Source organism: Microcebus murinus, chromosome 2, assembly GCF_040939455.1.
Source record: "Microcebus murinus isolate Inina chromosome 2, M.murinus_Inina_mat1.0, whole genome shotgun sequence".
Lineage (NCBI taxonomy): Eukaryota > Metazoa > Chordata > Mammalia > Primates > Cheirogaleidae > Microcebus > Microcebus murinus.
In genome coordinates, this window is record NC_134105.1 from 101,099,280 (window position 1) to 101,108,629 (window position 9,350).

A 9,350-nucleotide genomic window follows, 5' to 3' on the forward strand; every position below is an offset into this window, starting at 1 on the left:
AGGATGTGAAAGGAGAAGTTCCATTTTGAGCATGTTGAGTTTGAAATGCCTGCAAGACACCTAGGTAAAGAAGTCCAGGAAGTAATAGGACATCCAGGTCTGAAATCCAGGAGATAAATTTGGGCTGGAGATATAGATTTGGAAGCCATGAGGAGAAATGTGGTGAATAAAATCTCAAGAGAAGATGAGATTAACTAGGGGAAGTGTATAGTGTAGTGATTCTCACCTTTAGTAGTGCATTAGAACCATCTGGGGGATCTTTTAAAAATTTAGATCAACAAGGTCACATCACAGATCTATAAAATTTCTAGGAATGGGATCCAGACACCAGTGTTTTAGAATTCTCCAGATTATAAAGTGTCTGGAAGGTTGAGAAGCCAGACTTTTCCATGTGCACCCAAGCTTCAGTACTTCCCCAGTGGACCCAGGCACTGGGCCCACAAATCCTACCAACCCAAGTACCAGGCCAACTCATGTAAAGACTCCAGCAGCAAGCCTACCCAAGGACCCCACCAGAGAGCCTAGCCAGAATCTCTGACTGGTGAAAGGCTTTCTCTGCCAAAGTCAATCTGCAAAGACTGGAAGAGGTATCTGTTTTTTCAAATGTGCAGACATTAATGCAAAGGCCACAAAAATCATTAATAGTCAGGGAAACATGACACTATCAAAGGAACAAAATAAAGCACAAAATGGAGATCTATGATTTGCTGGACAAAGAATTCAAAATGATCGTCTTAAAGAAGCTCAGCAAGCTACAAAAGAACACAGACAGATAACTAAATGAAAGCAAGAAAGTAATACATGAACAAAGTGTAAAGTTTAACAAAGAACCAAACAGAAATTCTGCAGATGAAGAACACAATGACTGAACTAAAAACTCAATAGAGAGTTTCAACAATTGACTCCACCAAGCAGAAGAAAGAATCAGTAAGTTAGAAAGCAGGTTATTTGAAATTATCCAATCAGAGGAACAAAAAAGGGACAAAAAATTTAAAAGAGTGAAGACATTCTTTGGGACTTAGGATGCACCATCAAGTGAACAATTTATGGATTATGGGAATCTCAGAATGGGCAGAGAAAGAGAATGGGATAAGAAAGCTTATTTAAAGAAATAACAACAGGAAACTTATCAAATCTGGGTAGGAAAATAAACATCTTGATATATGAAGTCCAAACAACTCCAGGTAGGTTAAACATAAAGAGATCTGCACTAAAATACATTATAACCAAATTTTCAGAGGTTAGACAAAGAGAAATTGGAAAACAACAAGAGAATGCAACTTGTGACATGAAGGCAACTTCCATAAGACTAAGTGGATTTCTCATCAGAAACCTGTTGGCTACGGTAGAGTGGGATGATATACTCAAAATATTGAAAGAAAAAACTACCAACCAAGAGTACTATGTCTCACAAAACTGTCCTTCAGAAATGAAGGAGAGATGTAGACTTTCCCAGACAGACAGAAGTTGAGGTAGTTCATCATCACTAGACTTGCTTTATAAGAGGTGTTAAAAGGAGTTCTTCAAGTTGAAGGAAAGGACACTAACTAACAAGATGAAAACATGAAAGTATTAAACTTGCTATAAAGGTAAGAATATAGTGAAATTCAGAATACTCCAATATTAATGCTATAATGGAGGAATGTAAATCAATCACTTAACTCTGGTATAAAAGTTAAAAGACAATAGTATTAAAATAACTGTAGCTACAGTAATTTGTTAACGAATACACACTATAAAAATGCAAATCATGATGTCAATAACAAAATTTTGGGAGAGAAGTTAAACTGTAATTTTTGCATGTGGTTGAAGTTAAGTTGTTATTAGCTTAAAATAGACTGTTATGACTAAAAGATGTTTTAATAAGCCTTATAGTAATCACAAAAAAACTATAACAGATATGCAAAGGATAAAAAGAATGGAATCAAAGTATACTACTACTACAAAAAATCATCAAATCACAAATGAAGACAATAAGAGAAGAAGAGAGAAACAAAAGAACTACAAAACAGGCAGAAAACAATGAACAAGTGGGAAAAGTAAATCCTTACCTGTCAATATTTACTTTAAATGTAAATGGCTTTAATTTTCCAATCAACACACATAGAGTGGTTGAATGGATAAAAAACAGGATTCAACTATGTGCTGCTTATAAGAAACCCACTTTAGCTTCAAGAACACATGTAGGCTGAAAGCAAAGGGATGGAAAAAGGTATTCTATGCAGATGGTAACCAAATGAGAACAGAGGTGACCATGTTTATATCAGACAAAATAGACTTTCAGTCAAAAATTGTCACAGGAAGCAAAGGTCATATAAAAGCGTTAATTCATCAAGAGGACATAAAATTACAAATATATACACATATACCCAACATCAGAGCACCTAAATATATATAAAGCAAATGTTAATAGAACTGCATCGAGAAATAGATAGCAATACAATAATAACAGGGAACTTTAATTCCCCACTTTCAACAGTGGAAAGATCATTGAGACAGAAAATTAATAAGAAAACAGTGAACCTAAATGATACAATAGACCAAATGGACCTAACAGATATCATATAGAATATTCCATCCAACAGCAGCAGAATACACATTTTTCTCAGGCACACATGGAACATTTTCCAGGAGAGATCATATATTAGACCACAAAACAAGTCTTAAGAAATTTAAGAAGACTAAAATCATATTAAGTATCTTTTCAGGCCACATGGCATGAAACTAGAAATTAATAATGGAGAAAATTGGAAAATTAACAAATGTGTAAAAATTAAATAATACACTGCTAAACAATCAATGGGTCAAAGGAGAAATAAAAAAGAAAATAAAAAAAATCTTGAGACAAATGAAAATGGAGATACAACATACCAAAACGTAATGAATGTAAGCAAAAGCCATTCAAAGAAAGAAAAAAGGAAAACTTCACTTTGCACCACACAGAACTAGGAAAAGAAGAAACTAAGCCCAAAGTTAGTAGAAGAAAGGAAAAGACAATGACCAGAGAAGAAATAAATGAAATAGAGACTAGAAAAACATTGGAAAAGATCAATGAAACTAACAGTTGAGTTTTTTTGAAAAGATAAACAAAACTGACAAACCTTTTGCTAGGATAAGGGAAAAAAAGAGAAAACTCAAATAAATAAAATTAGAAATGAAAGAGGGATACATTATATCTGATACCACAGAAATATATAAGATCATAAGAGACTACTATGAACATTTATAAGCCAACAATTATATTGTTTTATACCATAATAGAAAAAATGGATAAATTCCTAGAAACATACAGCCTACCAAGACTGAATCATGAAGAAACAGAAAATCTGAACTGACCAGTAACAAGTAAGAAGATTGAATCTGTAATAAAAAAAAAATCTATCAAAAAAGAAAAGTCAAGGACATACCAGTTTCACTGCGGAATTCTACCAAACATTTAAAGAATTAATGCCAGGACTTCTCATACTCTTTCAAAAAATTTAACAAAAGGGAACACTTACAAACTCATTTTATGAGGCCAGCATTACCCTAATACCAAACCAGGCAAGGACATTGCAAGAAAAGAAAATTACAGGCCAATATTTCTGATGAATACAGACATAAAATTCTCAACAAAACACTAACAAACCAATAGCACATTAAAAGGATCATACATCATGATTAAGTGAAATTTATCTCTGGGATGCAGGATGGTTCAATATAAGCAAATCAATAAATGTGATACACCATATTAACAGAATTAAGGAAAAAATTACACAACCATGTAAATAGATGCAGAAAAAGCATTTAACAAAATTCAACATCCTTTCATGATAAAAACTCTCAACAAATTAGGTATAGGAGGAATGTACTTCAACATACTACAGGCCATCTATGACAAGCCCAAAGCTAACATCATTCTCAATGATGAAAAGTTAAAAGCTTTTCTTCTTAGATCAGGAACAAGATAAGTATGCCCACTCTCACCACTTCTATTTGACATAGTACTTGGAGTCTTATCCAGAGCAATTAGGCGAGGAAAAGGAAATAAAGGAAATAAAAGTACAAACTGGAAGAAGTAAAATTGTCTCTGAAGATATGATTTTATATACAGAAAACAAAAGACTGCCAAGAAACTGTTAGAACTATTAATAATAAATGAATGCAATAAAGTTGCAGAGTACAAAATCAACATATTAATAAAAACATCAGTTGCATTTCTACATACTTACAATGAGCTGTGAGAAATGAGGAAGTATCAGTGAAAAGGTGCAAAGTTTCAGTTATGCAGGATGAGTAAGTTCTAGGGATCTAAAGTGTAGCATGGCGGCCATAGTTCATAATACTGTATTGTATACTTGTAATTTGTTAAGAGAGTGGGTCTTAAATGTTCTCACTACCAAAAAGAGTAACTATGTGAGGTGATGGATATGTTACTTAGCTTACTTAGAGTGGTATTAGTAAATTTTACAGTTGTAGTTGGTTGCTTTGCAATCTTTCCACAGTGGGTTGTGTCGGTATATTTGTTTGATTTTCTAATTAGATTATAAACTACTTGAAGACAGAAACTATGTTGTTTTTTTCTTCTGATTTAGCTTAGTGGACTGTTTTGATTCTTAGGTAGACACACAACATTGGCTGGCTCATGCTGGTTAACTAAGTGCAGCATCCTTGAGGATGTTGCTCCCCGGTGTCAGGACTTAGGGACCTTTGAGCAGGATCAAGAGTCAGATGATAGCCTGCAGAGGCACGAGGTGTCATTTGTGAAAGCATCATCTAATCCAGATCTGTAGGCTCCAAACATTTAGGGGAAAAATTCTAGGTGTGTGCAGGAAATGGAATAGGATTGAGAGAAAACCATCTGATGACTCTTCTCTTTGCTCTGAAGAAAATCCAAAGTCCTTAAACCAGACCCTGCATGATTAGTGGGTCTGCAGAGTTACTTCTTTTACCTCATCTCCTGTGACTCATACCCTGGCTTACTTTGTATCCATTTGCCTCTTTACTATTTCCTGAACATACCTGGCCTTTGCAGCTGCTGTCCTCTTTGTCTGGAATGTTCTCCCAGATATTCATTTGGTTTTTTCTCTCATCTTCTTTAGGTCTTTGATCCAATATTAATTTCTAAGGGAATCTACTCTGGCCACCTTATTTAAAATTGTGACCATCAACATTCCTTATCTTCCTTCATTGCTTTATTTTATTTTTCTGTAGCACTTGTCATTATCTGATGAAATATGTATTTTACTTATTTATTTCCTGCTGTCTTTTCATTAGGATGTAAACTTTATGAGGACTATGCTTTTTTATTTTAAAAAAATGCTGTATCCCTGGTGTCTTTATGGTTCTTGGGACATAGTAGGCACTCAATACTTGTTGAATGAATGAATAAATAAGCAAATGGATGATAAATAAAGTTTACTCATCAATGGCCAAGATATTTTGAGCTGGTAGAGACCTGGTAGGACTCCTTTCCTTACACTAGTTTCTTGTTGGTTTCTTTATAGGGGTTTATTTAATCAAATTATAGAGAAAATTCTTGTTAATTCCCGTGGAGAGATGGCTCTTCAGCTTCCTGGCTTCTTTTTTCCTTTCAAAGGGAAAAACATTATAAAAAGGAGGGATATTTGGTAGTTTACTGAATCTTACCTAAGGTTCTTTTCCATCTCCTGAATGTGGCTCCTAGTTTTCTAGAAATTCCTATGTTTCTTGGGAAGAAATTATCTAAAACAAGGGACTCTTTCTTTGAATTTCAAAGACAAATAAATGAAGAGAGAAGAATTAGGCCATTTTGGTTTGTAAATATATGGAAATAATTCTTTGAAGAGGTTGGTAAGGTTGGAAGTAGAGATGCTTTTTATAAAGCTTGGCTTAATGTACAGACTCTAGAACTACAGTGAGTCACTTGTGCAGTGGCATCCTAATGTGTATGGCCATCATTCTCTCCCTCTGCTTTTTTCAGAGTGAGTGTACGAGCAGTGGCTGCATAGACCATTGGTCCTCCTAGGAGAGCAATCATGGTGTGATTCATAAACTCAGTGCTCTGCTCAGACACACAGAGAGATTAATTGTGAAGTGTGCCTTCTTTAATTTCTCACCTGACTCACCACGAACTAATCTGGCTACACCGTAAGCAGGAATAAAGCACATGAGTGAAAATACCCCAGAGCACTATTGTTTTAAAAGCAGGTTCTAGCAGAGGCTAGGAGACTGTTTGGGAACGATGCCAAGGCAGAGATTTCTGTGTTATGTGGGAGGTTGCACTAGATGACCCCTTTAAGTCATTGAATCATAGAGTTGGATCATCTAGTTTAACTTAGAAATCATCAAACTCAAATCCCATTCATTGCAAAAGTCCCTCCATGGTAATCATGACTGGTGGTCATGCAGTCTCTTCTTAAACAGATCACTACCACCTGAAACAGTGGGCTTTGTTTTAGGGCTGTAAATACAAGGATACTTGTCCTTAAATTGGGTAAAATCATCATCCTTTTAATTTGTACCTAATGGCTCTAGTCTTACTCTCTCAAGCAATGTAGAATTGCTCCTCATTTCATGTGACACCCTTGAAATACTTCCAAATGCCTCCAACATTCTATAAGTCTTCTCTAGGAGAGAAGTCGTTATCACACTCCTTCAGAAGAATTCCAGCACAATGTCCAGTGTCCCTCATAATGTCTGGAATGAGAAGTGGCAAAGCAGAGAGTTCTATTTCCTTCCTATCTGGACACTACTTCTATTAATTTAACCTAAGATTGTTTTTTTTTAGCTTGCTTTATTTTTCCTTAAAGCAATCACAGTTTGTTGCAACCCATTATGATTAATTAGAATGCATGAAAAGCCCTAGTTAGACCTTTTATACTTGTTGCTGTTATAACTGGTGACCTTCATCCCACCTCCTCATCCACATTTGCTCCTCTAACGCCTACTCATCCTTAAAGGCCCAGGCCAAATGCTTCCTCCTGCAAGAATCTCACTAGTATCCCCCCAATCAGACATAATTTTTTCTTCCCTTGTGTTCCCCTGGCCCTTATGTTTGATTATAGGCCGAGCACAATATTCTTCAAATTAAATGTGTTGATTTATATGTACTATATACTTATTAGGCAGTGGACTCTGAGGGCAGGGATGGTTTGATGCATGCTTGTGAATTGTGTCTTATTTGTGGCTGTTCTAGCTAAGACTTGACTTGATTCGGTTACTTGTGAGATTCTGCTCCATGGATCACAGTACCTATCGGGTAGGCTCTTTTCATTGGCTTGGGAGGAAATAAAATGATTTAAAAACATGGACTCCTGAAGTCAGATATGGATTTGAATTCTTTTATTGCCACTTCAAGATATACAACTTTGGGCAAGTTATTTAACTCTCTATGCCTCAGCTTTCTCATCTGTAAAATGGAGAAAATAAAAAGCACTTAACTTACTGGGCTTCATGAGAAGTTTACATGGAATAAGGCAGCATATGACAGTCAGTACTGTGCCTGTGGCACAGTCAGTGCTCGGGAAAGTTAGTAATGGTCATTTCCCCCCCTCCTATTGGCAAACAATTATTTTATTATTTTGAACTAATCACCTGGAATTATAATTGTCTTCCTGCCCATAGACTGTGAATCCTAGGTGGAAGACATCTTGCCTCTACACCCCCAATGCCTAGCACAGTGTCCAGATAATTGTCATCAGTGTTTGTTGAATGAATGAATGATTCTGAGACTTTCGAACTGCATCTCTGAAGTTATGCATATGTAAGATGCTGCTGTTATTAGTAGGCGTTGCACTGCTAAGCCTTAAAAATGAATAAGATCAATGATTTCGTTGGCTTTAGGGAGTTTATGATCCAGTATAAAAGACGCACTTGCAAATTATGAACTTTAAAATAAGCAGAATGAATTAGAATAATAGGAGCAGAAAGATGGGGTGGAAAAATTAATGACTAAAGTAGTGGTAGGGAATGGCTTTATGGAGGTGAAATATGAAGTGAGATTTTAAGGAGAAGTACAATACTGATTGAAGAAACCCAGCAGCTGATTTAGATCCTTATCATTAAAGTCTAGGACAGTTGCCTCCTCTGCCATGAACATATTTGCCTTGCCCACCTGAAGTTATCTGCCCCTCCTTTCAACCTCTGTGGTGTGTTCTTTCTTATCTCTTACCACCTTCTGTTACAGCCCTTGGTGTGCATTGAGTGACCAACAAATATTGTTACATTGCATCATTGCAATATGCTTAGCTTAGTACCTGCCTTTACCCCTGACTAACTGCAAGCTCTTTTAGGGCCTGAATTGTGTCTTCACAGTTTTCTAGTTCTTACAATTTGCCAGGCACCATTCCAGGCACCTCCCAAGTCCTTACAGGCACCTGATGAAGAAAATGTCATTGTAGGAATTTTTTTTTAACATTTAAAAATGTATACTTTAATAAGTATAAAGTATATAAACAATTAATTAGGTAAGCTTGTGGAGAAGCTGACCAAGATACATAAATTAGGAGATACAGATGTTCATCTATCTCAATTTTTTACAGAATATTTATTAAAGTTGCTTAATATACAATTTCTCATTTTTCATTTTAGAAGTAATTTATTGTAAAGGTAATTCTTTTGTCTGATGACAAACAACAGCCACCGTGATTACTCTGGACCTCCACGTTGGATAAATTCAATTTCTTCTTGAGACACACGTTTCCTTCTATATTTCTGAGGCAATGTTTTTATTATTTCTGCAGTGTCTGGTGGACCCTGATGTATCAGCAAATCTGGTGATTTACTTCTCTTAGGATGCTGGGAAATTGCAGAAGAGTGAGACGGTAGCCCTGCTGATCTCAAAGCTTCTGATACATTGGGTTTAGGATTGTCTCTTCTGTCAGGAAATCTTATTAATGGAGTTGTGAGGCTTGACTACCTGGACGACACTGCTGGCAGACGCCATCTTGCTGCCCATCATGACCCCCGTGAAGGGGGACTGTAGGAATTTTAAAATGAGGAACTGTGGCTCAAGTCACACAGGAAGTTAAATAGTTGGGCCAAAATTAGAGCCATTTCTACTGGAATCCAAACCACTGCTCTTAACTCCATAGCGTACTACACCTCTTAGCATAGTTGGGGAATCTAGTAAAATGCTCAATAGTTATTTATGAAATGAATTGACTTTACTGAATGAACTGAAAGCATGTTTCATTCAGTGGCAAGCAAGGCTACAGCAAAGCCCTACGGTATTGGGTTTGGGGACAGTTATAACAAGAAAACAAACAAAAAACCCAAAACAGTTTCCAGGGACCTCCAATCAGGCAGTAACCAGCATGTGTCCTTTTTCACATTGATAGCTATTTTAGCAAGATCTGATGACCAGTACAGATGACAAAAGTCTTACTTGT

The 9,350-nt window shown here is 36.1% G+C and overlaps 1 pseudogene; it reads right to left on the reverse strand.

The window, feature by feature from the left end:
- Positions 1-8,607: 8,607 nt before the first annotated feature.
- On the reverse strand, positions 8,608-8,930 carry LOC105873088 (alpha-ketoglutarate dehydrogenase component 4 pseudogene; annotated as a pseudogene).
- Between the last annotated feature and the right edge of the window lie 420 nt (positions 8,931-9,350).